Genomic DNA, 23,338 nt, shown 5'->3' on the forward strand with positions numbered 1-23,338 from the left:
CGGGGCTGGCCTGGTCCAGTCCAAGGGGCTGGGGCTATTGTCCAGAGAGAAGAGAAAGGGTTAAACAGCACGAGGCAGGATGGGTGTAGGGGGAGGGGACTAGCAGTTTGGAGCAGGGAGTGAGGGCGGCACTAGGGTTAATGTGCAGCACAGCCTCTGCCTGGGCTTTTGTGCAGAGGCCTGATATTGATCTCCTGGGGAGTTTACACCTGTACTAAAACTGCACTGGTAAACAGTGGAGTCACTCCTGATTTACACAGGGGACCAGGGAGGAGAGCCAGGCCCTCCCACTGGATGGAAAGAGGGCTGTTCTGTTCCTTTTGCCCAGCTCAGTGCAGAGCTGGAGAGATGGAGGCTAAGCCATGGCAGCGCGCAAGGATCGGGGAACAGCTGCCTTCATGGCTGCCCTGTTCCTGACCGCGGGGAGAATGGATAGCGAGCCGGACAGAGGCTCCAAGCAGGTTTCCCCCATGGAGGCAGAGGGCAGGCATTAGACCCCCTTTATTTGTTCAGCCTACGTCAGAGATGCTGCTCTGTAACTTCTTACACTGACGAGCCAAGCTGAGCTCCCTGCACCTCCCAGGGCAGCATTACCCTGGAGGGCCTCCAGCCGCTGGGGGGGTGCCAGCCCCTGCTGCCGCACATAGAATATCAGGGTTGGAAGGGACCTCAGGAGATCATCTAGTCCAACCCCCTGCTCAAAGCAGGGTCAATCCCCAATTTTTGCCCCAGATCCCTGAATGGCCCCCTCAAGGATTGAACTCACAACCCTGGGTTTAGCAGGCCAATGCTCAAACCACTGAGCTATCCCTCCCCTAGAATCCCTGCCCCCTGAAGCGCAGACCTTACAAACACCATGGCACTAGGGCCATCACGCAGGGCTCTGGGCGCCTCGCTGGCTGCATTTCCGCTCAGGGATGAAATCCGGTTGAACTTCCTCTGACTCCTGCTCTAAGACTGCGGAGTTGCTCTTGTGACTCCAGCAGAGAGTGGGGATCGGGTGAGCACTCAGCAGTTACAGCAACAGCAAACAAAAGACTCATTTTCTCCAGGGTTCAGTGGCAGTCAAAACCAACCCCTTCCTCCCTCTCTTTGCTGGGCATCTGTGCTGCCTCTCAAAAGGCTAAGTTTCCATCAGCAACCCCCCGCACCACCACTACCCACCCCTTCAGTGGGGAACCTCTCCTGCAGCCAAACGCCCGCCCCCACCCCATCGCACCCGGCTGAGCCAGCTCGGGCCCAGCCTGACTCGCTGCTAACAGAAAAGTCTGTCGAGCCTGGATCCCAGGCAGTTTCCACTGGCAGGTCCAGGAGGAGAGCGGGCTGGAAGGAGAGAATATGGCTAAGCAGTCACTGGCTAAGCTAGTCGGCATCCAGATCCTTTATCCCGTGGCTGGTGTAGCCAGCTCCCCCATGCTCAGCTCAGCCAGGGCTGTTCAGCTGTTAGCTACCCCAGGTGGCAGTGGGGCAAAGACGGTTATTTCTATCAAGCTTCTCAAAAAGGGCATGGACTTCTTTTTTTTTTTTAAAATGGCTCACGGTGGTACTGCAAACCCCCCAATGGCCTCCAAAAGACACAGGACAACACTGGAGACCAACCCCCTGCGTCTTTTGCTGTTTGATGATGGAGGAGGCCTGGAAGGGTCTTCGCAATGAAAAACTCCTGCTTTCCAAAATCCCCATTTTCACTGGAGGATCAGTAAATCTTCCCCACCCCCACCTCTTATCCCTCTGCACTGCTGGTGACTGCGTTCCTAGTTGGAAGGGGTAATCCAGACACAGAGGTGCGGGCAGGAAATAACCCCACTTCACGGCAGCTAGACCAAGCGCTAAGCTCTGCCCGCCTTACTGACGCCAATCTGCCACAGTCTCCCACGGCTTTTGTATGCCCCATTAGCACAAAGGGTCTGTTCAAGGAAGCCAAAAGGCCACTTTTCACCATCAAGCACAACTTCAGCACAGGTAGATTTCAGGTAAGCCGTCATCTGCCAGGACTCCCCAGGCCATGACCATCCTACAGCCAAAACCAAGCTTGTTAGAGCCAGGCACCGGGATCCAGGACACCTGGGTCCTACTTCCTGCTCTGCAAACAACTCTCAGTGTGACCTCAGGCAAGTCACTTCCCCCCTCAGTCCCAGCGTCTCCCCCACCCCCACTCCGCAAATCTAGAACATCAGGACAAAAAAAAAACAAAAAACCAACAACACTAACATGCCTCACTAAAGCATGGTGAAAGCCTAGGAGGAAAGGACCAAGATCGGCACAGGAAGGAGCCTCCTTGGCACCAGAAGGCTTCAAACGTGATTTCCTCCAGCACGGGCTGCGAGAGCCATGTCTGAGCTGCCAGACTCTATTCTACAGTGGCCTTTGAGCACAGACTGGGCTTGCCCATGCTGGCGCTCCTAGAGCCCCAGCAGGAACTGATGTTTTCACGGCTGTAGCCAGCAGCCACCTCCCTTGTAGCACATCCTGGTGGGCCTATATCAGAGAAGACAAACGCAGCTTCTCCTTAGAAAGAGTAATGGCCCCAGACAGGTGGTGAGACCTAGGGCCCAGGTCTAGTCACATGCTGCCTTACCTCCATTGCCAGCGGGGTTCCTGCCCCTTGCTGCGGGGCTGGAGGGGATCAGGATCGAGTCTGGAGCATTGGGGCACTGTATTTATTAGAGGTAAAAGGGAGCCACACAATGGAAAGGTGCCCGCCTGCCCTCCATTACTGGCTGTCTTTAGTACAGTAAATGAATGCTTTTCCCTTCATCCTGGCTGTAGTTTCAGCTCTGCATCCCCAAACCGAATACTTCTTTGGAGAGGCCCCTGGGTCGTCCCCCACAACACCATCCGCACAGCCCAGGGCGTGGGTGGGTCGCGCTGCTCGCAAGCTGGATCCGGCCTATTGCCCTATGCCTCCCACCCCAACGCACACCCTGCTGCGGGGCCCCTGCAGCCAAGGAAAGCAGCAGAACATGGCTGTTCTGCCCTGGCTCCCTGCCTGGGGTGGGCCCCCCTCATCCTGTGGAGGCCAGAAACTGCCGTGACTTAAATGAAATGAGACTGAGCTGAGAGGGTAGGAAATTCACTCCCTGGAGAACCAGCAGCCCCCAGCCTTCAGAAACGGAGCGGAGCCATCACAGGGGAATGGAGTGGGGTCAGGCCTCACGGGCACAGGGGGAGCAGGCAGCTGAGTCACAGAAACATAGAGCAAGAGCTAGAGATGCAGGGGAAAATGGAGCAGGAACCAGAGATGCCAGCGGCAACCAGGATTCAGTGCAGCTGGGTCACAGGGCAGGGCCAGTCAAGGGGGCACCTGGGATATGAACAACTGTAACAAGAACCCCATCTAACTACAGCCTTTGGGAGCCAGGCCCAGATCCTCAGGTATTTAAGCACCTAACTTCAAAGTCAGATGCCCAGACTGAGGATCTGGGCCCCTGAGGTTCGCCCCAGCACCCCTCCATTAGCCTTCACGTTAGAGGGAGGCTCTTGATTAGCTCCAGGCCAAACACCTCCAGTAATTGGCAAAATCTAATTGGATTAGAGGGGGGCGCTGGGTAAAAATGTCTGTAAATGGCTGAGAATTAATTGGATACAGTCTAGTAATCAGATTGTTGGGCTGTAACCGCCCTGCCTGCTCTGCAGAGCCGCTCCCTGGCTTCCTCCCTGCCCACCCCCGCCCATCCCCTCCCTGGGAGGAGGTGGGGAAATCGGGCAACGAAGCTGCTCCAATGCCTGCGGCGACGGCCCCTCCCTCTCCCCCAAAAGAGTCAAAGGCTCCCTGTGTGGAGGGGCGGGCGCCAGTCTCAAACCATTCCAGCACAGGGGACCGAGCCGTGGGAAAGCAGCCATCTGACTCCCCTCCTGGCTCCATTGGGGCCTCGCCTCTATTCCCGGGCACAGCTGGGAGCTGCAGATATCTGGGCAGCCCTCACAGATTTCATGAGAGCCGGGCTGGGCTGTGCTCTGCAGAAAGGAGACACACCCTGCCTCTTACACGTCCACACCTTCTGCAGGAATTTCCTCCCAGCTCAGCCTCTCCCTCCCTCCTCCCCAAGCAAAACCCCCCTCACACACCACCAAGGGATGCCCTTTATATCTTCGATTTTAGTTAGTGCCAGGGAGGGAAGAAGATAGGTGTAAGAGGCAACCTTGGCACAACTAACATCCCCCAGCACACCCCAACAGAGCCTTCATTAGGCCAGATCCTCCCCTGGGGTAAAGGAGCATTGTGCCCTTGAAGTCAGCTAGCACCAATTTACAGTAGCTGAGCATCTGGGCCACAGTTACAAAAATAAGATCATCATCCAACAAAACAAAGAGACTCCGTCCTCGATCCTGCCAGAACCAGGCTGCGAAGAAGTAACAGAAGGCTGAATTTGGTGACTTATTTTATTAAAACATCTCCTTATATGTGGAATTAATGCCACTTTAGATTATAGCAAACTAAGGAGTCTACTTTGTAGCATTGGTGTAGCCATGTTTGTCCCAGGATATTAGAGAGACAAGGTGGGAGAGGTAATATCTTTGACTGGACCAACATCTGTCTCTCTCACCAACAGAAATTGGTCCAGCTGAAGATATTGCCTCCCCCACCTTGTGGCTCCAATATTTAGACAGTTGGTTTAAGTCTTGCAGTTCAAGCAGCCCCGGCAATGAAAATAAACTAGTCAGTTTCACCTTGCTACACACTAGACTGCTGCAAGACCTCAATTTTTATTGTTTTCAATAAGTGGCCATCTGAATGTTTAGAAACTAAGTCACAGAGAAATTTCTAGTGATGGTCAGTACTGAAACAACTTGTTTTTACAAGACCTAACTTTGGGGTTGCATTTGGGCTGTTAACATGTGCTGGCTAATCCCCCTTCCAAATCCTGCCCTAAACACCTGAGGGCATGGGGGAATTGACCTGAAGAGTTATTGTGGAATAGTTCTCAAGGGAGTCACTTTATTCCAGAATATAGTTCGTACACTTCCAAAGCAGAGTAATTATTCTGGATACAGTCATTTATACCGGAACAGACTGTCCCCATGGGGAGCTATTCCAGAAGAGGTATTCTGGTCAGTTTCCTCCTATAGATAAACCCTTAGAAATCACTGATGTCTGGGGGAGGTTTGCTCAAAGATCAAGAGAAGAATACACCTCCATGTAGTAACCAAACCTTTAGCTCTTAGTGTTATTATTTGTTCAATAATTTATTCTCAGTCAGTACACTCAGTACGAATCAGCCCCCCACTTTAAGAGAACTGCTGTTTCTGCCCTGAGTTCCTTTTCTTCCCCCCATCCCCATGCTCCTTTCTCTGTTTCTCTCCCTTTTCCCCATCTTTTGATCACCTTGGTTCTTCCCTCTTCATTTCCCTCCCTGCAGCTACTCCCAATTCCATCTCCTCCCCTACTCCATTCCAGGCTCCACGCCCACTCCTGTCCATTGCTAAAATGATCAGCAATTAATGTGTGCACTAAATTTACATAATTAGGTTCCAGAGTTAACATCCCAACTACAATTACTGGAGGCAGGGGAATTCTCCCCTCTGGGTTACTGCTTCAGGCTGTCTGCAGACTCAGGAAGACACCACTGCCATCAGTTTACACTTGCTTTCACATTTAGAAGATTCTACAGTAACTCCTCACTTAAAGTCGTCCCGGTTAACATTGTTTTGTTATTAGGTTGCTGATCTATTAGAGAACATACTCGTTTAAAGTCGCGCAATGTTCCATTATAAGGTTTTTTTGGCTGGCCTTGCTCCGCCTGCCCACCCGGCACTCCTGCTGGGGAGCGGGGTTGGGGCGAGGGGGCTTGCCCCACTCCACCCACCTGGCATTCCGGCCGGAGAGCGGGCAAGCTCCCAAGCCTGCTTCCCGGCAGGAGCGCCGGGCGGGTGGAAGGGGCAAGCCCCCATACCTCGACCCCGCTCCCTGGCTGAAACGCCCAGCAGGTGAAGCGGGGCAAGCCCCTGCACCCCGACGCCGCTAAGGCCCTGCCTCAACCAAGCGTCACAATCATCATTGGTGAGTACAGTATTAAACTGCTTGTTTAAAATTATTTAAAACTTGTACTGTATATAGAAAAGCAGTACTCGTGGCACCTTAGAGACTAACAAATTTATTTGAACATAAGCTTTCGTGAGCTACAGCTCACTTCATCGAGGTGCCACAAGTACTCCTTTTCTTTTTGCGGATACAGACTAACATGGCTGCTACTCTGTACTGTATATGTAGATCATGTCTTTTGTCTGGCCAAAAAAAAAAAAAAATTCCCAGGAACTTAACCCCCTCTATTTACATTAATTCTTATGGGGAAATTGGATTTGCTTAACAGCGTTTCGCTTAAATCTCAGAGAATGGCAGGCACCCACTGGCAGCCCCTCCCTCAATGCCTCCCCTCGGCCGTGATCAGCTGTTCTGCGGCATGCAGGAAGCACTGGGTGGGGGAGGAGGAGCAAGGGCGGGGAGAGGCAAGGTGGGGAGGTTGGGGACAGGGGTGGAGCGGGGGGGTCAAGCACCCCCTTGCAACTTAGAAAGATGGCGCCTCTGATGGCAGGCGCCCAGATGGCTTCTTCCCTGGTTCTAGGGACTGCGCCTCCACCCTCAGTTGGAGGCTGTCTGCAGGTTCAGGCAGAGGTCAGTGCCTCCGTTACTTTCTCCCCCCCAACGGCAAGAGTAATTGTGCCAGACTCTCTGCAGATTCAGGCAGACATCACTGTGCCAATTACACTAGGGCAGGGGTGGGCAAACTACAGCCCACAGGCTGTATCTGGCCCTCAGGGCTTTGGATCGGCCCATGGGATTGCCACCCCTGTGATGCTGCGGGCCCCAAGCTGCTCCCAGAAGCGGTGGGCACCATGGCCCTGCAGCCCCTGGGGGAGGGGGCCAGAGGGCTCCGCAAAGCTCCCATTGGCCGGGAATGGGGAACCGTGGCCAATGAGAGCTGTGGAGGGAGGTACCCACAGGCAAGGGCAGTGTGTGGAGCTCTCTGCCCCCCTTTCCCCAGGGGTCACAGGGACAAAGTGCCGGCTGCTTCCTGGAGTGGCGCGGGGTTCTGGGCCAGCAGACAGGGAGTCTGCCCTGGCCCCGGTGCCGCTCCAGGTAAGCGGCGCCGGGCTGGAGCCCGAACCCCTCCTGCACCCCACACCCCAACTTCCTGCCTTGACCCCCCTACCTGTACCCCAACCCCCTGCCCCGAGCCCCCTGCCGCACCCCACACCCTCCTGCACCCCAACCCCCTGACATACCCCGCACCCCTCCTGCACCCTGCACCCCTGCCCTGAGCCCCCTGCCACACCCTGCACCCCAACCCCCTACCCTGAGCTCCATCACACCCCTTCCCACTGCCCTGAGCCCCCTCCCACACTGTGCACCTCCTCCTGTACCCCAACCCCCTTCCCTGAGCCCCATCATACACCTGCACCCCTCCTCTGCCCCAACCCCTTTCCCTGAGCCCCTTCCTGCACACCACACCCCTTCCCATACCCCAACCCCCTGCCCCAGCCCTACATTCATAGCCCTGCGTGCTATTTCCCCACCCAGATGCGGCCCTTGGGCCAAAAAGTTTGCCCACCTCTGCACTAGGGTCAGGTTTTAAAGATTCACTTTGCAAATAGGAGAGCTAGAAAACAATTAAAAAAAAAGAAAGCTAGGGTTCTGACCAGACTGTCTGATAGACCTGGGAATGGGCCTACAGAGTTGCAATCTGGCCCCAAGGTTTCCCTTCCCAAGGCTCAGATCAGAGCAGCATTAAGTCAGTCAGTTCCAGCCGAACTTTGGCCCTAGCTACTCTGGATCCAGCTGGGAAGGAGGGCTGCAGCCAATCTGAACAGGCAGGCTTTGTCCTTTTGGACTGCTGATCAAGTGAACCTGGTGCTCAGACAAAATCCTGCAGGGCGCTGGGAAAGCCTGATCCTCAGTACAAAGGGTTAATGGAGGCTGTGGGGAGCCAGGAAACGGAGACAAAGAATGTGCCCAAATAAACGGGGGAGCTCAATACCTGGATGGCAAAGCAGGGTGAGAAAGAGTGTGCCGCCTGCCCAGCTATGCCAGCGCAGTGCGGTACCACTCGATGGGCTGTTGGCAGCCGGGACCAGACCTGACACCTCTGCATCTTACAGCACGAGCCTCAACTGCCTGAGCTAAAAGGCCCAGCTCTGCTACCCACACTGCAGTTGGCTCATCACCCTCTGTATGTGGCCCAGCCACCAGCCGGAGAGGGACAGAGTGCCACACTGAGCAGGCAGGGGCTGTGCCTCATCATACCCTTCCCAGCCTCTCCTCTCTCCACCTGCCCCGGCACCAAACCATGCTGCAATGCACCTCCCAGCATCCCGCTATAAGGGGCCACACTAACCAGCCACCTGGCTGACCCCGCTATTAGGAACCCCCATCTTCAGGGGGCCCAGGCCCACCCCATCCATGCCTCACTCCCTCACGGGGGGTTGTTCATACCGCCTCTGCTGAGATGGCAACTCCGGAAGGGGCTAGAATCCCTCAGGAGCGAGCACCTTCTGCGCCTGGGCTGGGAGCTGGAGCCGGGCCAGGCCTCAGGGGCAGACAGGGAAAGAGGAAGGCGTTTTATCCCCACTGTGGTTGGAGGCTGCCATGGCTCGTGTTGCCCTGCCCCTCTCCAACCCCAGGGACAGCAGCATGGGGTGTTCCAGAGAGATAGACTGGGGGCCAAGCGCAGCCTAGCCCTGAGAGGAGGGAAGGCCCAAAGAGGGCAGGGGGACCTGTATGCAGTAGGACAATGCTCCCCCTAGTCCCACATTGACTATCCCCAAACTGGCTGGCGTTCTGGGACACCGAGACATCCTCGCAGCCATGAGAATTAAAGTGCGGGGGGGGGGGGGGGGGAAACCCCTACAATGCTGGCAATCTGCATACAACCAAATCACCTACAGACCAGGGAGCAGAGAGTGAAACTGACCAGCCTGGCTTCTCACTCCCACCCCAGCATAGAGCAAGCTGGGGATCCGCACACAAGCTGGCCAGCCTGCCCTGCGCTCCTGCAGATGGAGGGAACGGCATGGTGGAGGTTTTAAAATCCCTCTCTCCAATTTTTATCATGATGGTATCACTTTAAATACATTCTTTTTATAGCTTTTTCCGCAGGCAGGCAGGAGGGAGGGGGGACTGGCGTTGGTGTCATGGCAGCACATCTTAACTCATCTACATACAGGCCACTCCACCCAGCCACCGCCCACCCCCACCAGCCGCGCCTGCCCTTCCCATTAGATTAGAAGAGGGATGGGTAATTTGGCTTGAAACTCCTGTCATTTTCCCCTACAGTTTAGGGCTTGATAAATGCCGACACCTCACCCACACCCACACTCCTTTCTGGATGAGCCCGGGGCCTACACAGCACCATGTAGACACAGCTCAGGGGTCGATCCCCAAGCCCTGAGAGGTGCTATCTCTACTCCTAGGGCAGCTGCCCAAGGAGATAAAGGAGCCATGGCCCTGAAGATCCCCAGCCAGGCAATGCATGTTAGGTGGGCTGACAGGGCCGGAGGGAGGGGAATAAAGGGTGGGGATCAGTGTGAATTAAAGTGGGGAGGGTTCTTGAGGCAGGGCTGAGAACCCATCGCCCCCCACCACCCCACGCTGTGGGAGGCAAACAGCAGCCACAATCCTTGCCCAGCTGGGCAGCTCAGCTACTGTCACAAGAGCCCCGCCCCGTCCCCCCCCCAGTCCCTGGGGCACAAGAGACTTCAAGGGCAAGGTAATGATTCACACGGCAAGGTCCCCAAGAGCATGCTGGGAAAAGAGAGTCAGAGAATGGGACACAGCCACCAGAGACAGTCTATGCCCCGTTCCCTCTCCCAGCCTGCTCTCAAACACAGCGCACGCCATGCGTGGAGTCCACACTGCCCCCTGCTGGGCTTGGCTTTGTCAAAGCAACAGTAAGATACCAGCACGTGGCTCTAGCCTGCTCCCCAGACACAGCTGCAAGGCTTCCTCTCTCAGGGCTGCTCAGCCCACCCCTAGATCTTCTCTCCCATGGTAACCCAGAGTGGGAGGGGGTTCATGAGGTACTTCCCTCAGAATTCACACCTGCTAACAAAGTGAGGGGCTGTCAGCCTGCTACAACCAGCTTGATAGCAGAGGAAGTCTTGGGATTTCAGATTACCATCCCCTGGAAGGTACAAGACTGGCCAGCCCCCACCCCAGCCCCAAACTAGCATGAGTGCCTGTTTAAACGTTGCCCTCCAGGGCCTAGTCAGCATCACGATGCTGCGTCAGCACACATGGAAACCCAAACATCAGGACGCTCACCAGCTCTGGAGCACCTCGCCAGGACAGTTTCCCGCTCACCCAGGTCTGGCTGAAACAACACCCCACCTCTCCCCCAGCCACTCCCATCCCAGCACCTCAAGGTTCTGCACAAGTGTTAATTCAGCCTTACAAACCCCTGCACTGTGGGCAAGCACCACTGTCCCAGTTCCACCAAGGGGGAAACTGAGGCACAGAGCAGAGACTGTTACACACCAGAGCCAGGAATTGAACCCAGACACACAGACTCTTCACCCTGCCCTCGAACATCCAGACCACCCTTCTCCCCCCAAAGTCCCATCCATCCAGCAGCTGCCCCGTCACTGGCCCAGTGGGGTGCACTCGCTCCAGGGGAGGGGTTCGGGAATGCACGCAGAGGCAGATTAGGCTAAATCGGGCAAGAGGTAAATGTGGGGTGTGAAGCCACCCCGCCTTATGGACACACCCGCCTCACAACCTCTCCATAACCCTGGACACAACCTGCCAGCAGTGGAAAAACACACCAAGTTGCTGCTTCCCAACCCAGCCCGGCTGCTCCAGGCTGCGAGCACTATCCAGGGCTGCCTCTGCATGCCAGGCCTTGCAAAGGAGTCGCGCCTGCACGCGGTTGCCTGCGGGGGCAGAGCCTTCCAGCTGGTGCTTGCAATCAATCGGGGAAAGAGGCAGGGGAAACAGGAACAGAGATGGGGGGCACGAGGGAGTGGGAAGGAAAGAGATCTTTGAACTATCAGAGGGATTCCGGTCTCTGGATCAGACATCTTAAAGAGGACCTGCCCTTTTCTGCTCCTTTTGGGTGGTGGGGGAAGGGCATTAAAAGTGTTTCCATTTGAAATTCTGGTCCCGCCTACCCTCAGAGACTCTGTGGAGTCTGGAGATCTAGTGAAGCAATGACATCACAAAAGCCATGACCAATTAAGAAGATGGGATTGTTGGCCAGACTGTTTAAAACTCTGTCTTGGCTTCTATTTAACTCCAATGCCTAATGAACACTGTGGAGAAAAGTAGTCTTTGTTAAATATCTAACCCCTCTGTCTTTTCAAAGGGGACGGGAGAGAAAGCGATCGAACAATAAATATCCCTGAGGCCACTCCAACACATCACCCGAGACCATAACTGATATTCCTGATTGTTCTGAAGGGGAAAAAAAAAGCAAGCAAGAAAAAAAACAGACACCCCCAATGTTGTCGCCTTTCAACACTGCAAGGAAAAGGAAAACCTGGGCTTTTGCTCCCTGCCCTGCAAAATGCTTTGCATTTAAGTTTCCCTCTCCCTTCCCCCACTTCCAGTGAGCCACTATTATGTGACCTACACATGGGTACACAGGACCACTGAGGGAGATCAGAGCCCGTCACAATAGGTCTGTTCAAGATAAAGCCACTCAGGCACAAACCAAGTGATATTAAGAAGCACAACAAGTGGACACTTTGCTCCCCCCAAAACGATGGGCTCATCAAAGCAAGCCCACGTCTTACCTTGCTCCTCCATGGATGGGCGGGGGGGGGGGGGGAGACCCTGGGAGGGTCAAGTGATCCTCTCCAGCCAAGTAAGGAGTGGCACCAGAGCTGGCTTAGTGTATATAGCATTACAGCGTACCTGGTGCCCACAGCCCATCCCCTGGGGTAGCCCCCGCTACATGACATGCCGCTTCTCATATTTCTGGTGCCGCGCCCTTTGCGAACCGACCCTCGCGCCCTCTCTAGATCTCCCCTAGCAGGGCTGCTTCTCCATCTCCCCCAAACCCTCAACAGTAGCTATGTCAGCGGGAGAGCATCAGGGGGGTGTTTTTTCACACCCCTGACCGACAAAAGTGCTAGTGTAGACATAGCCACAAACACTTTCTGTTCCAGCATCCCCAATACGAGACAGCAATTCCCTCAAACTACCAGGGATCAGCCAGAGACAGCTTAGCAGAGCGCAGCGATCAAAAAGCCATGCTGACAGATGTGGCATCGGGCTAGAGCCACTTGCCCGAGGGGCATGGGCTCAAGCCCAAACTCAGCATAACCCCCTCTCGGGAAGGGGGTGAGGGGCGGTTGTACCTGCCGAAGACAGACCCACTGTCTTTTTCCTGCACTACTGTTCAGTCTTCCTCAGAGGTCCTAGCTGTGCTGCATCTCGACCCATTACCTGCCCCATGGCCTGATCCAGAGGTGCTGGGCACCCATGTCCCTGGGTTTAAGGAGCTGAGGGGACTCGGACGGAGCAGCACCCTACACGGGTTCTCATTTGTGGGTAACCTCTAATGACCAGCTGGTGCATTATCCACGGGTGGCATCACGGGGCGGTGACATGGTGTCACCAGGGAGCAGGATGAGGGGCACCTCTCCGGGGCTTCACCACAACACAGTGGCATTTGTCACCATGGCACGGGGCGGTGGTCGCAAAATAGGCAGCTGTAAGTGCTTGAACGGGGGTAGGGATCGAGGGATCAGCCAGCAGGCGTGCCCGTTTCAGGCTGCCAGCTGCACCCTGGCTCCCTCACAGCCCTGGCGTGGCTGAGCCAAGCTGCAGTGCAAGCTCCCAGCCACGCAGAGCAGCTGGCATGGGGCTCCTTTTATCCCACCCTCTTGGTGCTTTACAAACAAACAGCTGGTAACCCAGATCAAATGGTATCCCTGGGATACAGATGGGGCAACTGAGGCACGGAACGGGGCGGTGTTTTGCCTAATGTCACCCAGCAGGCCAGTAGCAGAGATGGGAATAGAACACAGGGGTCCCAACTCCTTGCCCTCTCCTCCAGCTAGCAGACATGCTCCCTCCCAGAAAAGTGAACCGATGCCAGGTCTCCTGGCTCTAACCACTAGCCGATATTCCCTCCCAGAGCTAGTAACAGAATCCAGGGGCTCTGAATCCTTGCTCTACCCTGCTAGCTAACATTCTCCCCCCCAGAACTAATGCACAGGATCTCCCCACGAGACCCCACTCCTTCCGCTGGGCTCTCACTCTGAAATCTCCTGGGGAAAGGGGGGGGAAGGGGAGGCCTTACCTGCCATTCATTTTACAGCTCCTCCCCCACCTTTTTTTTTTTTTTAAATTTGGAGGACAACGACTGGACTCAACATAACAGCAGCCAGGGAGAAGAGGGTGGACGGTGTGGGGGGAGCACGTGTGTCTGTCTGTCTGTCGGGAAGGGAAGAGATTGGGGCCCCCTGTACGCGCGACTATGGGCGCAGATGGGGGGGCATGTGTGTGATGTGGGGGGGAGGGGGATGTCACCAGGACAACAGGAGTCGAAGGAGAGACGAAGTCACAAGGCTCAGGCGTTACCACTTTGGGGGCAGCAAGACGTGTAGGCTGGAGACAAAGTGCCCAAGGTGCCTTGGCGGGGTGGGGGAGGAGAGGAAGGGACTGTGGCTGAGGCAGGGGTTTCCTGATGGCCACACTGGTGGTCCACGTTCCAGCTGCCCCTGGAGACAGACCAGCACCAGGGCTGAGATCCTCAGGACCCACCCTGCCCCTGCACCCCTTGAATCAGCAGCCACCCGGGCTGGCCTCCCTCCAGCTCTCCATGGGGGAGGCTGCTCTGGTGCCTCACTCATCTCCCCCAGGACTGGCTTGCTGGAGGCAGCCTCCCCCCTCCCACCACACAGGCTCCTGGGTAAAAGCTCAGCTCCCAGAGGCCAGGAGCCCTGGGACCCACCCCCACAATGGGATCCGAGCAGGTGCCAGGACGGCTCAGGTGACTGTAGATGTCTCTTTGATTTTAAAACTGGGGGAGCAGAGAGACTAAGCAGAGGCCAGCTTCCCCCCTGCACTGCTGCCGGTGCCTTGCCTTTCACCCGCAGCCCCCCTGTATCCCAGCCTGAGGTGCCCCAGGGTTATTTTATGACGCAGACAATCTGCCAAAAGAGACAAAAATGCAGCCAACAAAACTTGTGCCACCTGCAACCTGATCTGAATTTAAACCCAGGGTCTCCAAAGCCCCCCTCCCCCCCTTGTACCACCCAGCCCCCTAGGGTCCCCGGAGCCTGGGGCACAGGCAGTGCAGTCAGCAGGAGGCGGAGGGGATACCTCCCTTGGTGGATTTCAACCATGCATTTCTACAGCGCTGCACAGGCCTCCGAGGCCACCCCTCTCTCCTCCTCCCCTCCCTGTAGCCAGGGCCAGCTCCAAGCCCTGGGGCTCTGGCTTCCAGGAGCACTCATGGCAGACGGAGTTCTGGCCCCTTCCCCCCAGCTTTATTTCTGGGAGGCCCTGATTACTCCAGCATCCCTTCCTTCCCTGCAGCCTGACATCTGTGCTGGGCTGCCGCCTTAACCCCCAGATGCCCAGACTGTCAGAGGCTAGAACCATGCACAAGGTGGCAGGAGAATCTGCCTGGGGATGGCTCCCTGGGCCAGCTGGAGACAGGTTCTCTGGAATGCTCAGCAAGGGGAATCGGGGGCAAGCTCAGCCTGACTCGATTGTAAGTACATGGCAGCCTGTTTTCGGAGCCGCGCTCAATGGACTGGTCCTAGGCTCTGAGAGGGTGGCTCAGGGAAGGGGGGGGGAAATGTGGAGGTAGGGCGTAGGGACCTCTGCATCCCTGGGGCTGCACTCAGGGCAGGGGGAGCAACTCAGACTACTCAACAGCAGGCCCTTGAATCCTGGCCCCAAAGGGAAATCCCAGCTGCCCTTGACCAAGGTGCCAGCCGAGGCATAGCAGCAATGGATGGGGGGCCCCCAGGGATGCACGTGACCCCAGAACTCGAAGGGGGAGGAGCCAAGAGATCATTTGCCACGGGCCAATCCCCCAGCTGCCCCTGGTGGCTCCCATGCCTGATGCCGAGTGTCCTTCCTGTTTGATCTCAGCCACTAATGCATCAGCCCAGAAAGGGTTAAGGGAAGACACAGAGGGGACTGTGGGAAGCAGAAGCATGGGCACCTTGCCCAGCACTGCTCCCTCCATGCCAACACCGCCTGGAGCAAAGTTCAAGGATCCCCCATCCATCCCTCCAGCCACATGCCGGGTGGCTCCAGGGCCAGGGCTGAGCAGAACAGGTGGAGCCCAGTCTAGTGCAGAGGACATAGCCCCCAAAGCTAGCAACTTGGCATAGTGAAGACTCCTGGCTCCAAGGCATCTGCCAACCCCTCCGGCTGGCACAGCCATATCCGCTGGAAAGCCTGGTTTAGGCCCTGGACAGTAGAAGCCAGCTCAGTCCTGCACCAGTGGACCTGTCTACAACCCCTCAGCATCCTTCGTCTCAGAGCTCCTCCCCACAGAGTGTCTCCAACATGGAGCAGCTCCAGGCACCATACCAGCTTGCCAGGGCTCAGGGATAGGGAGAGGACAAGGGTCACTTTGGATGGAAGGACCCAGAGATCCCTCACAGGGCGTGACAGTCTCCCACTGGATGGGGCTCCCTTGAGTTGCTGACATTGGCCAGGAGAACAGGCTGCAGGGCACAACCCTTCCCAGCTCTGCTTTCCATGGTGTCTACACCAGGGTTCAGTGCCATCTCACAATGCCACGTTCTCCCACTGCAGCCCGCAGGGCAGCTCTGCTGCTGCAACCCCCCAGCATAGACAGGCAAAGGCCCGACTGACTCTTCCAGTGCAGGTCTTAGCCCACTTTCAAGCAAGGGTACAGAGAACAGGTACACAACAACGGGATGTTCAGGAATGCAGGCTCCAAGAATGATCGCCCGACACGTCCGTTTATGGAGAGGTTGGGCGTCTGTCAGAGGGATCCACGAACACAGACCTCGGGATCAAAGCAGGGTCTACGCCGTCGGCCCAGCCCCTGCACGGAGGGGTTAAGGACACAGCAATCGACACAACGGCATCATCTCCAAGTTCACCCATGGGACGTCTCAACCAGGAAGGCTCCTGGAGCAGGGAACATGGAGGATGGGAGGAGCAACCCTGAGAATTAGCCCATACGCCAGCTGTGGTATTTCAGATCCAAGTGTTGGGGGCCAAGAACCCCTGATTTAGGGGGTGAGGGAGATGCATGCACCCTGACAGCCCATCTCATTGAGGGGATGGGAAGTGGTTCAAAAAGCCATACCTCTTCCTGGGGCCTGGCATCACAACCAAGTCTCAGTGACTCGGGGGATGCTCCCCATCTGGGGGGTGTGAAGAGGCAAGTGCCCTCCAGATGGCATTTTCCAGCTGGGCTCTAGACAGAAAGGGAAAAGCCACCCTTTCCCTCCATCCTCCTGCCACTGGCAGCTCCCACCCCAGCAGCTCAACCTGCCAGGGCCCGAGGCTCCAGGCAGCACCTGCTTCTCCTCATTATAAGCAGAGGAAAGTCCCCTGGGAGCGGCAGGCCTGCCCAGACCTGGGGCTTTCAGATATCAGGCTGGGTGGGGCAGATTAACGACTCCACTGACCCGAACCCGGGGAGGGGATATCTGCTCCTCCCTCGGCATCTCTGGGACTCCCGTATCTGTCTGTCTGTCCAGCCATCCTAGGAGAACTTCTCCCACGTACGGGAATATTCCCTCCTCTGCCTCTGCGGCAAAGCAATGTTGTCATCTCCTTCCGTGCACGTGCGGGGGCTGATTCCCAGCGACATTCAGGCCCCTCTATGTCAGAAGAAGGGGGTGGAAACAACCTGCTGAGACCCCCGCCCCCCCGGCCCGGTGTGTGCGGCCTCCCCAAATAGTGTGGTGGTGGCGGCAATAGGCCCCAGCTCCCAGGCCCTGGTGTGGCTAGAGTACCTCTGCTTCCCACGGACCACAGGGAGCAGAGCAGAAGTTAGAGCAGCTTTGAGGCTGCTCTGACTTTATGGCCCACAATGTACGTTAGCAATTCAGCTCTGAATACAGGGAGCAGCAAGGTGGCTTACAGCCACTTAGGGCGACCAGACAGCAAATGTGAAAAATCGGGACGGGGGTGGGGGATAATAGGAACCTATATAAGAAAAAGACCCAAAAATCAGGACATCTGGTCACCCTACAGCCACTGTAACTCCTCACTGTTACCACCCCATGCACAGGAATGGGGAAGCAGAGAATCAAACCTAGCAGTGTCTCTCTTCCCCTCCCCTCATTCATTTCGCCCCTGTAACTGAGGAGCACTGGGGTCGCCCTCTGACCCGCACTGACCCTCAAAGGTGAGCTCTCTAGTTTGATCAAAGGGCCAGAGCAACAAAGGCAGGTGCTCTCCCACCTTGGGGTTTATGCAGCCCATCTGGCACTGGGGGTGGATGTGTGGCTAGATGGCAGCATGACCAGAACTAGCCCTGGATTCAAGTCCTGACTCACTGGCTCGGGCCCCATCACTGATTAGAGAGGGGAGTAAGGCCTGACTGGATGGATTTCCTTCCCCAGTGCCACAAGAACTGCTGCATTGAGCCACCTCCGCGCTGGCCGATGTGCCGGGCAAACAGTGCCATAGAGGCATGTGACCGTCCCTGGAAGATCGCGCCAGGACACTGCACAGGGAAAGGACTGAGCCAAGTACCTAGAGTTCAGGTAGGAAGGTTCCTCCTGGGGGCAAACCCGCTGCTACAGCAGGATGGCCCTTGACACTGGGCCCCACAGCTGCAGGATTTCCAAAAGGACCCTACAGCAGGAAGACGGGTGCTGGAAACACCCAGTTCAGGGCAGTTATACAGAACAGGAGGTGCTTGGCCCTGCCAGCATGCCCGGATCCAGGGCTAATGGGCATGGGGGCTAAAGCAGGGGGGAGCCAGTCAGTCAGATGCAGTGACTGACAGGCCAAGGGGACTGACTGGTAATGCAGGGAGGTTTTGGGGAAATCGGTGTTTCGGCATGTGCTTATAGGAAGTCCCTTCTGAGGTGCCATGTGTGCTTCCCCACCGAGCTCTGCTGATGTCTCTTAATCCCAACCTGAAGCCCCCCTCCCCGGCTCTCCCAACACCCGCAGCTCTGCTGATGCCCCTCACTACTGACCTACAGCCCCCCCAATCCTTCACTATTCCAGCTCCCCCCAAGCCTGCAGACACTTTATTTTCTATTCTGGTTGGCTCAGCCCTTGCATATTTGATACCAGATGTCACTGCAGAACGCAAGTCGGGAAACATTAGACCTCATTAAAACTCAACCTGCTCTGCTGCTGGGTGTGGTGTGAGTTCTGTAGGGCATTCAGCCCATGCGCCTCCATCCTGACCTGCAGCCTCCTCTGCTACTCCAGTCATGGGCTCCCCCGCAGGGCTACCAATGCCCCGCAATTCTGAGCCACAGCTCCTCTGCTGTTCTGCTCCTGGGCTCTTTTCCTCCCCAGCCACACAGCTCTGCCAACGACCCACTGCAACCTGGCCTGCTAGCCCAGCCTTGGGCTCCCCCTCCCCCCAGCCCTGGCGATGCTCCTCAGTCCTGGCCTGCAGCCACTCCTGCTATTCCAGCCCTGGCGCTTCTCAAGCCTGCCAACTATGCCCAACTCTCCGCCTGCCCAAACATGCCCCTCCAGCACTACGCCGAGCCCAGCAGACGCCCTGCACGCGACACTCCCAGCAGCCCTGACTCCTGAAACTCCAGAGCACAAGCTGGAGAGGAGCACAACTCAGGAGATGCCAGCTTTGCCAACATCTTGCCCCCAGACAGAGCACTGCCCTGCCTCTCCCACCAGGCCCTAACCCAGAGCATGGAGGGCAAGGCCCAGCTGGAGCACTTGGCCCCAAATCATCCCTACTGCCACAGTGCCAGCAAGGAAACTGAGGCACAGAGAGGGTATGGGACTCTTCCAAGGTCACAGTGCAAGTCAATGGCAGGAACAAACCCAGATCTCCCAACTCGTAATCCACTGACCCAACAGGGACAGACCAGGAGCCCTGGTCCCCTGCTCAGATCACTAGCCTATGTTCACTGGGAGTGCCACCTCACAGAGGTACCTTGCACTTCACCCCACAGTCAGTCCCTCCCCACTCCCAGCTCCATCAGCACATGGCCCTTCCCAGCTATGCCACGAACGACCAATTGGGTAATTACAGGGCTCAGAGACACACAGCTATTTAATAGGGTTTCCATCTGCCAGCAGCGGTGCACGTAGAAATGGCCACAGAATACCTGGAGCGCATGCCAGCTGCATGCAGCAGGAGGCCGGCAGGTATCCGAGCTCCCTGCAGAGACAAGCCCAGGAACAGACCAGCGTTAGAAACATGGGGCTTCGTGCACATGGCTAGAACAGCCACTCATCCCCCTGCAACACACCTCCCTACCCGCTGCGAACACCCCGCCCTCCTGAAATATTCATGGCTGAAAGGGATCTGTTGGCTTTTATATACCAGCTGCATGTGGGACAGAGATCCTGCAGGCCACAGTGGTGGAGTAGAATAGCAGGGCTCTCGAAGGACTGTGCTGTGCAGGGTGTCAGGCCTAGGATAGCAGGGGGGCTACAGATCAGAGGCACCCTGCCTAAAGGTGACGGCACCCAGTAGCGTGTGTTCAAGACTTGATACTGCTGCAGGCTGCCCTGGCGTTCTGCAATAACACCAGGTATCAAACACGCAGGAGCTGAGCCAAGTGTCCCGCAGGTCTGAGGGGAGGTGGCTCTGCCCGTCCTGACAAAACCCACCACAGGTTTCTCCACCCCCAATCCATGTGCCCAAAGAGCCCAAATGCGCCCAGAGGTCAAAGCAAATGGCTCCAGGGAGGATGGGGGGGGGGGAGCTCTGCCCTCACCAAGCACAGAACCTGCATCCCTCCCTAAAAGACAAGCCCTCCAACTGCAAGGTGGCAACACAACTTCATGGACTTCAGCTCAGATCCAGATGGTCTGCTGGTCATAAAACTTGTGCGAGATCCTCAGTTGGTGTAAGCCAGTAGCTCCATCGACTGCCAATGGAGCACAGCCAATTGGCACTGGCCCATACGTCAAGATGCACCACGGGCGACCCTGGAAGTCTTACCTGTTTTAAGGCAGAGGAAGGGAATTTACCAAAAACCAAACCCTCCTGGGTGATCTCTCCTTCAAATTAACCTAACACTGTGCCCCATTCTCTAGCCCCCCCAAAGCACTTTAAGCACATGAATTAAGTCCTTACCACACCTTCCCCGCCCTGTGCATCGTGTTAGCAATTTTTGTTATTGAGATGGGGGAAACTGAGGCAAGGAGGTCAAGGTCCCCATTTTTGTGCCTACTCATTCAGTGTCCCCGTTCTTTGGGGGAAGGCACCAGGGATCAATTTGCAGGGGTACTTAGCCCCTGAATGTCCATCCGACGTCAGGTGCTCAACACTGTGGAAGAATCAGGCTGCTGGGAGCTTAGGGTGGGATGCCCCAAGCCAACCTCTGCACAGAATTAGCAGCCACTTCTGAAAGTTTTGGCCTAAGTGATCCAGTGGCAGAGCTAGGAACAGAATCCAGGTGCCCTGCCTCAGACGCCTGCTCCAAGCAAGAAACAGAACCCAGGCGTCCTATTAACCCACCCCATACTGTAGGACTGGCCCAGGGATTCCAGCTGCCCCTGCTGCAGCCCTACACACAAGAGGGAAAGGCCCCCCATTTCCTGCATGTCTCACGTAAACAAACCCCAGGCAGTAAGGTACGGTTTCCGGCTGTTCACATGGACACACGGTCCACTGGAAGGGAAAGAGAGGGGCACTTCCAGTTTAAATCTGAAAAAGGATGGTTGGCATAGAGAACAGAATAATGGTCCCCAGGAAAACAAAAACAAGCATTTGCCAAAGCCTCCATGCTCAGATATCCCCCTGAGCCTCGGGGTAGAGGGTGACCCTGTGGTGTGAGCAAAGGGTGTTTCTTCAAGGCCAGACATTAAAAAGGTATGGGGGGGGGGAAATCTGGTGATTGGAATTGGGGGTGGGGTCAGGATTCCTGGCTTTGATTCCTAGCTCTGGCACTGACTCTCTGGGCACCCTTGGGTAAGTCACGGCACATCTCTGTGCCTCAGTTTCCCCCCGTACAGAGGGGACAATGAGCTAGCCAGCCAATAGGTAGGAATCCATTTTTAATGAGGCATTTGGGAGGGGATGCTGGGCTGGATGCTGCCTGGGAAGTGCCCATGATCTCCTGCCCATTTTCAGGCAAAGGAACTTGACCGCATCTCTTCGGTAAGAAGCATCACTAGGACGTGCAGCTCCCCCTTGCTGTACTCTCCTGCACCAGGTCCTGGATGGGCCTGGCTATGGAGAGTGCCTCTCTCCCGGTCCACCCCACCCCTGCTTAGACAGCGGCACTATAGAAACTCCAGGCATGAGATTCCCAGTGACAGAGCTGTCCACCAGCAGGCGGAGAGTTTTAAAGGGCCAGCAGCAACTGCCGCCTCCGCAGGCCTGGCCCCTGTGAGACTGCCTCCCACGGCCACACCTGGTGCTTTAAGAGCTGGATTGGTGCCCACCCTGCGAATGCATTGGGGAGGAGAGATCCCAGCCCTGCACTGGGCGGGACAGACTGGCAGGTCTCAGGCAGAAGCACAGCAACACTGCAGTCAGGATCCCCCCTAGTTCCCCCCCCATCCACCCAGCTCACAGCTGTGACCTTCCAAGCCTGTCCCAAGAGCCCGCCTCCTGCTCCATGGGAAACTAACCCTATTATTAAAGGCATAGGGCCCCCATTTCCTTAACCCAGGTTAGCCGGCCGGGTGGGGAGGGGGCTGGGGGGGCCACAGGAGGCGGTCACAGAGCAAAAGATGGCTGCAATGCGGCCGCATGCTGTAATGTGCTGCAATGAATCAGGAATGTGCTACCTGTGCCGATGATATGTCTGTACAGCGCCTAGCACAATGGGGTCCTGGTCCATGCACTGGGGCTCCTAGGCAGGATAGCAATACAAATAAGTATGGGAGAGTTGCCCGTGCCCAACTCACTAGCAGCAGGAAAATGGGGTTCGGTATGGGGGGTTGGTTAAACACCAAAACAGATGAGGGGGAGGGATCAGAAGGCTCAGAGCTCATCACCAGCAGGTCATGGTTTCGAAGACAGCCCAGGCCAAGAACTGTCGCCGTCTGTGGTTTACTGAGTGGCCTGAAACTCAGAGAGAGGTGTGGGAGGGATCTCAGTCCAGTTCTTAGTGGGCAGGTATCTATAACCCACTGTCCCCTCCAATGGCGGCCTGCGTCTGAACCCCCCAGAGAAGAGCTGAGGCACGTCAGCAAGGGCCTTTGGCTGTCTGGAACCTCACGCCAGATCACCATCATGGAAAGGAGCTCAGCCTTCGTGCCCACCAGCCCCATGTGGGCTGGGATGAGAGTGCCAGGCCTGGCTATTCCTTGCTGATGCATGGCCCATCCCAGACTCCAGAGCCAGCAAGAATTTCTGCAGAGCCAGGGTACAAGGCAGCCCCTGGCAGAAGTGGCTGACATGGCCACGTTCCCCAGAGCAGCAGTCACAGGGCTAGCCCTGGGCTGGGTCTGTAAATGGTTGTAAACAAACAGATCTTTCAAGAAGGAAAAGACCGGGGCGCTCAGCCTCAATCACAGAGGGGAACAGGCCAGACGGCCTGCAGGAAGGGGGAAGGAGAAGAATGGAATTTCTCACCAGTGACACGGGATGGCCCTTTGCCCCCAGCAGCTGGTGGGTGCTGGGGTTCACCAGGAGAGGCCTGCCCATGACCCACATTAACATCCCACGGCCCCAGAGTGAGGACAGTGCAGCTCAGCAACCCAATGAGCACCCAGTGGCTGTGCTGTCATGGGCAGGAATCCTGCAGAGGACAGTGCCCAGTGAGGCACACGATCCTTCCGCAGCACGAGCCCGGAGGGCCAGAGGGAGACACACATGGGGAGAGTCGCTCCCTTGTCACCACTGGGGAAACACTCCATGCCAGGGGGCTGATCCCCTTCGGGGCAGGGGGAAGGGCAAAGCAAAGGCGAACCAGGTGGGCCAGCGGGGACCATTTGGCACTTAGCCACTCCAGAGCGGAACAAAGGAGCAGCGCCTATGGAAGAAAGCAGCCCAGCTCATGTTTGGGACTCCAGAAAGGAGGCAGGGAAGGGGACAGAGAGCTGCTGAGATGCCCAGAGCAGCCGGGTGGTGGGGGACAGACCCAGCTCAAGAGGAATTTCAGGGAGAGAAGAGACAGGAGTTTGCCTGGTTCAGCGGTGACTGAAATACCACCCCACCCTGGCGTTACGCTCCCTCCCGGCGTTGACAGCAGGTGCTTTATGCATGGGTGGGGCAAAGAGAATTCCCAGGCAGTTTCTTGGAACTACCAGGGCTGTAGGCCAGTTCCCCCTCCA

The 23,338-nt window shown here is 56.5% G+C and overlaps 1 protein-coding gene across 5 annotated transcripts in view; it reads right to left on the minus strand.

Annotated features, from left to right (window-relative positions):
• KLF8 (KLF transcription factor 8) overlaps positions 1 to 23,338 on the minus strand; it is an 88,651-nt gene that overhangs the window by 40,840 nt on the left and 24,473 nt on the right. The window contains exon 3 of one of the 5 annotated variants that reach the window (XM_073360692.1): positions 15,939 to 16,063. The exons of 3 other annotated variants lie outside the window; for them this stretch is intronic. The gene's annotated coding sequence lies outside the window, so the exon portion shown is untranslated. Of the gene's footprint in view, positions 1 to 844; positions 866 to 15,938; positions 16,064 to 23,338 lie in introns of those variants that run through there. One more of the 5 variants, XM_073360694.1, reaches the window with a different exon arrangement.

The sequence above is a fragment of the Lepidochelys kempii genome, chromosome 9, assembly GCF_965140265.1.
Source record: "Lepidochelys kempii isolate rLepKem1 chromosome 9, rLepKem1.hap2, whole genome shotgun sequence".
Classification (NCBI taxonomy): domain Eukaryota; kingdom Metazoa; phylum Chordata; order Testudines; family Cheloniidae; genus Lepidochelys; species Lepidochelys kempii.